The sequence below is a fragment of the Wyeomyia smithii genome, chromosome 3 (assembly GCF_029784165.1).
Source record: "Wyeomyia smithii strain HCP4-BCI-WySm-NY-G18 chromosome 3, ASM2978416v1, whole genome shotgun sequence".
Lineage (NCBI taxonomy): Eukaryota > Metazoa > Arthropoda > Insecta > Diptera > Culicidae > Wyeomyia > Wyeomyia smithii.
In genome coordinates this window covers 2,481,547-2,487,084 of record NC_073696.1, presented here as the reverse complement: position 1 = coordinate 2,487,084, position 5,538 = coordinate 2,481,547, and the positions used below count along the sequence as shown (strand labels likewise).

The 5,538-nt window shown below is 36.0% G+C and overlaps 1 long non-coding RNA gene across 2 annotated transcripts; it reads left to right on the top strand.

Moving 5' to 3' along the window:
* The first annotated feature begins 3,809 nt into the window (after positions 1-3,809).
* On the top strand, positions 3,810-5,332 carry LOC129727025 (uncharacterized). Of its 2 annotated transcripts, XR_008728467.1 has the most exons (3): positions 3,935-4,491; positions 4,562-4,894; positions 5,035-5,332. It is a non-coding gene; the product is annotated as an uncharacterized LOC129727025 (long non-coding RNA). The 2 variants fall into 2 exon arrangements; XR_008728466.1 differs by having other exon boundaries at positions 3,810-4,894.
* The last annotated feature ends 206 nt before the right edge of the window (positions 5,333-5,538 follow it).

The following is a 5,538-nucleotide window of genomic DNA, read 5'->3' as shown; positions in this document are numbered from 1 at the left end:
GAACTTGATAAAATCCTGATTTCAAATCCAATGTAGAAAAATATTTACTATCCCCTATAGTATCTAACATCTCATCTATTAGGGGAATGGGGTAAACAAATGGTTTAGTAACCAAATTGAGAGCTCTAAAGTCTACTACAATTCTGTACTTTTTGTTCCCTTCCGCATCTAAATCCTTCTTAGGTATGCACAAAACTGGTGCATTCCATGGACTTTTGCTAGGCCTTATTATGCCTTGGCGATGCATTTCGTCTATTTCTTCATTAATTTGTTTTTTTGTAGATTCTGGGAATCTATACTGCCTCTTATTTATAGGGACATTGGTTGTTGTCTCTATCTCGTGCATTGCTGCATCTGTGATAGTCAACTTATCCCCTTTTAGGAAGAATATATCACTATATTCTGCCATTATATTTTCCATTTCAAAAAATGTATTTTTTTCGAGATGTTGGAGTTTCAGGCTATCCAAAACCTTTTTCACTCTTTCTCCTCCTCTTGCTTGTGTAATTCCTTTGTTCTCCAATAAGCTATAATCTTGATTGGAATCCAAATCTTCCATTTTAAATTCGTTATCGGGTTCTGTAATTGGTTCCTCTTCGTTCGCGGAAGATATTTCGAAGTAATCTTCATCTCCATTGTCGGCAGAGCCTATTTCAGGTTTTAAACTATTAAAGTAGCTTGAATTATTTTCTCCATGATCATCTGAACTTTCTAAATATTCACTGGTGTAATCATCTTCGAAGTATTCATCTTCAGATTCACTGTTAGATAATATAGCTTCATCCTGATAATTTGCTATGAATATTTGTTCGGGTTTTCTAGAATTATTATTGGTAATCTTCGATACTTTAATATCAACCTTGTCTTTATCTTCAATTGATTTCTTTGGAATGTTCAATTTGAAGATAACATATTTAAAGTTACCTCCAATCGAATCAATATGGCTTTTCATGAATTTTGCTCCAAGTATTGCTGGAATTGATAATTCGTCAATCACGTAGAATTTTGTCGGGATTACATGTTCTAATATCTTTAGGTTTATCCAAGTAGAGCCAATGGAATTCAATGCTTCACTATTGGTCACTCCCTTGATTTCTGATCTGTCGGATTTATCTATATATACAGCACCGACTTTTCTAGCTCTTCTTAATGATATTATATTTGGTTGAGCACCTGTATCTAGTAGATAATCAGTATACTCATTCGATCTTTCGAGTGTATTTAGTATTAGACTAAACCTCTGATCGTGGGTCTCTTTTATTGGAAACTTAATTTCTGTTGTTTTATTTATAGTCTCTTTGTTTTTTAGTTTTTGTGTTCTTGGTTTTGATGATGTAAAAAGGCAGCTTTTAAATTGGGATTCCGTCAACCTTTGGTTTATTGAATCCCTCCTTTTTAGTTTTTTGACCCATCTCTTCTGTAATCCCTGTTATTACCATATTGGCCTTGGTGGTTCCTAGGTTGGTTTCCCTGAAAGGGTCTTCCTTCGTAAGAATTTCTACCATTGTTTCTGTTGTTATTATTGGTATCATTGTTTCGGTCATTATTCCTATAATTTGAATTATGACCGTTTTGATAATTACCGCGGTTATCATTTCTGTTAAAGCCATTATTTTGGCCATTTCCTCGGTAATCGTTATTCTGTGGTCTAAAATCGGTATTGTTCCCCCGGAAACTATTACTGTTCCTGTAATTGGAATGGTTATTATCATTTCTTTGATAATTATTATTATTCCTGTTTCCGTGGTAATTACTACCATTATTTTGGTAGTTTGTATTATTACCATTATTTCTGTAATTATTGCTACTACCATTGTTTTGGTAGTTGTTCTGGTAACTTTGATTTTGATTATTTGCCTGAGGATTGTGTCCTCTGTTCTGGTAATTGTTATTATTGTTTCTTCTGAAGTTGTTATTTAAATAAGCAACTCCTTGAGTGTTATTGTTCATGTTGTTATAATTTTTTCTGTGAGGAGAATTTGGTGAGTTCTCCGGTTTCGTCCTTCTGTGGATATCCTGGAGTTCTTCTTCCTCCTCACATTCTTTTTGTAGCCATTCGAGCAAGTCCATAAAGGATTTATCTCGTTGAGACTTTCCTGCCGAAATCAAAGTGTGATTTCTCAGGCCCCCTAGGAAGTGTTTCCTTAGGTGTGTTGACACATATGAATCATTTCCCTCCTGTCCTGGGATATCTCTCACACTTTCGTAAATTTTTGTGGCTCGTGTTTTATACTCCTCAAATGATTCTGAATAACCCTGGTGTAGGGTTTCGATTTCTTTGAAGATTGCCCCGATGTTCTTTTCAGGCTGGAAAAGTTTTTCCATTTTTAATCTAACTTCGGGCCATTTCTCGGCCCTTATATCATTGAGCCGTTTGAGTGCATCCCCTCTGAGCTTTGTGTACACCACATTCAATAATGGGGTGTGACTAGCTGCTGCCGGGATGTCTGTTGCAAAATAATCAACTTGTAGTAGGAAGGGATCTAGTTCTTCCGCCTTTCCACTGAATATTGGAATGATCGCAGCTGCATCGATCATCATTTTTGTTGTTTCTGCTGGCATTTTGGTTTTTTTCTTCTTTAGTAATCTATTGAAGAAAAAACTATCTTTGTAATATTTATTTTTAAGCCTCTCTAAAGTTTCAATGAAACTTGTGTTATCGAAATCAAAATCCTCTGTATGGTTTTTATTTTCCGGATTTGTTTCGCTTTCCAGACTAATATGATCTGGAAATTTGAAGCGGCTTGAAGCGTCTTCTTGTAATATAAATGAAGACGATATCGGATAGTCCTCTCCTGATGCCTTTTCTCCCTCTCTATCTATCTGATTCTTGTCTTGTAGAAAGCTCTTTACTTCACCCGATATATTAAATGATGAAGTAAAGGGTAACGCTTCCCAAATTTGCGAATCCTCGAGGGATATCGAGTGGTTTAATCCTTGTGTAGGAATTACCACTTCGATATAATAGTCTGAGTTTCGTCTTTGCCTCTTATTTTCTTTTTCTGGGATTATCGAAGTTCCCTCTAATATTCTAATGGATTGCTCTACTTTGGTTTTTACAAACTCAAAGTCATCTGTGAGCTTGTTCCAATCTTTGTCCTTTAGTCTTTTATCATATTTAAGGACTAAAGATTCGAATTCTTCTAGGTGATCCCTCAGGAGTTCTTTTTTCGTTAGAATTCCTTGAAGTGATCTTGCCCTATTTTTGCTTTTGAGTAGATTTTTATATTCCCGTTCAACGTATTCCTTGATCTCCTCTAATCTGGTCATTTAATCCTGCTTCCAGCAGCATATTATTTGACCTTAAAAAGAGAAAGGAGATATTTGTAGGGATACCGAGAGTTTTTTCCAATTTTAGATTGTTTGGGTCTTTTTGCTCTATTCTCCCCTTTTCATACTTATGGGATTAAGTAATTTTAATGTATTTGTGGTACTAAATTTAGTCCAGTATCGGCTGAACGTGCTAACTGCCTTCAATCGTGCATGTCTTTATATGTCTTGGTATTGGGTATAGAACCTTTTTGTTCTATGTGTAGTCTTTTCATACCACGGCTTTGTTTAAATTGTGTGCGACGTGCTTCGCTTCGTTCGAATTGTGTTCCCCTTGCGGCTCTGCGTGAATTGCTTAGTATGCAATTCTTAAGTCGTTTTGGTCGCTACTCCTGGAGTACCACTTGCATAGTGAGTGTTGCATGATGGGACTTTGCTCCGATGAGTATGTGTCAAATTTGTAATTTTATTGCTAATATTTTATTATCTTTTCTAGTGGAATTCCCCTGTTATTATTATTTATAAACCCGTCGGGGCTCTAGACGAACTAAACAACACCAATAGTCTTGCAATTTCTTCTATCTGTTCTCAAATTATGCATTTGTGAAGAAACATTTCCCTTTAATATATAAAGATAATTATATTATATTTTTTTTTTTTTTTTTTTTTTTTTTTTTCTTTCCCTCTAAGCGTAGTTCCTAATTATGCCTTGACCACTCTTTATTGCCGTTTGTGTTTCAACCGTGAAAATTAATTTTGGACTTTTATTTTTTTCATTACTGGCTCAATGTGCCATTTGTTTGACGGTCAAGGTCTCGCGTAGCTACTAAGCTTTGCAATTATTGACGTAGGTCATGATGAAGCTTTAGTTTTCTTCTTCCCACTTTTGTTCGCAATAATCGCATACTCATATGCGTTCCGCGATTATTGCTGTATCGGAGACGTGATTAATCCTATACAATTGGCGATGCCTGTCATCAGTGGATTAATATTTGTGTCATCATCTATCTTGTCATCTTGTCACTTGTCATCTTTTGTGATATTTAGCTGTAAAAGTTAAATTCATGTAATGATGTGAAATAACAAAAATTTGATCATGTATTAGTAAACTAAAAGAGAGAGAGAAAAAAAAAAAAACGTTCCTGTTTCGAACCTTAGATCCTCTGATCTTTGGTTTCGCTGTTTACTTTGAGTCCAGTTGTGAGGAACTCGAATGAAAAGGTATTTTATTGATGTTATTTTATGTGATCAACTCACGTGTTTGACCCACTGTGAGTTGATATATTTTTAGGTTTCCATTCCAATTGGAAAATTTTCGATGGACTTGATTCACTGGTATGTGTGAAACCGTGTCAATCGACTAATAAAAATGCAATTATGCATTATTGATTGTCGTCATTCTTAATTTGTTTCGGTATGGGCAGTACGGGTCGGTACCCCTGGTTTTTTTAGTTTGATTTGTTCATTAAATTAAAAAAAAATTCTGAGGTTATCTTAGTGGCGTGTGACTAGCCACGGATTAGAATGTAGTGTCGTAGTAGTGGAATATTCTGTGCCAGAAAGTGGAATATTCTGTGCCAGAATAGTGTGGTGAACAGTCCGCTATGGCGGTGAGGTTGGATGGGTAAGTAATTGTATTTTTCTATGATTATGAACCAAGAATAGAATTAGGGTCTTCCAACTAGGGCCTTAAAGCGGGAGGTTAATTTATTTGTGCTGGTTACCACTTGGGTTGATCTTACCTTATTTTCATTTTTTTTGTAGGTTGAATCCTGTTGCTGGTTCCAGTGCCCTGTGAGCTGCTCCCTGTCCGTGGGATCTATTGCGATTGGATTTCGAAAACTTGAATTCGCGTAACACTGGTCAACAGTCGATCTCGGATTGTTATTATTGTTCCTCTAACACTTTCACTGTTTCTTCTTCTAATCCTTTTTATTTGTTCTTTTAGGTTTCGACCATCTTCGAGGAGGAGCCCTTAGAAATATTGGACTTGCACGTTTCGTGGCATTCACTTTCGTTGATTTGGGTCTGTTTTTCCGATACGTCAAAGTCACTTAAGCACGTAAGTTTTTTCTACTTTTTCACTACTGGCCCAGCCAGAAAACGGCGCACCTGAGCCTATCTTTTCAGGCTCTTTTGCGCTGTCACCAATGAAGCGAAATACGTACCGAGTGGTTAGACACTATTACTGCTGAATGTGATATGTCCTTTGATTAACTGCACTACATCTGCTCGATTTTAATTACTTTTAATCTATCAGTTAAGTTG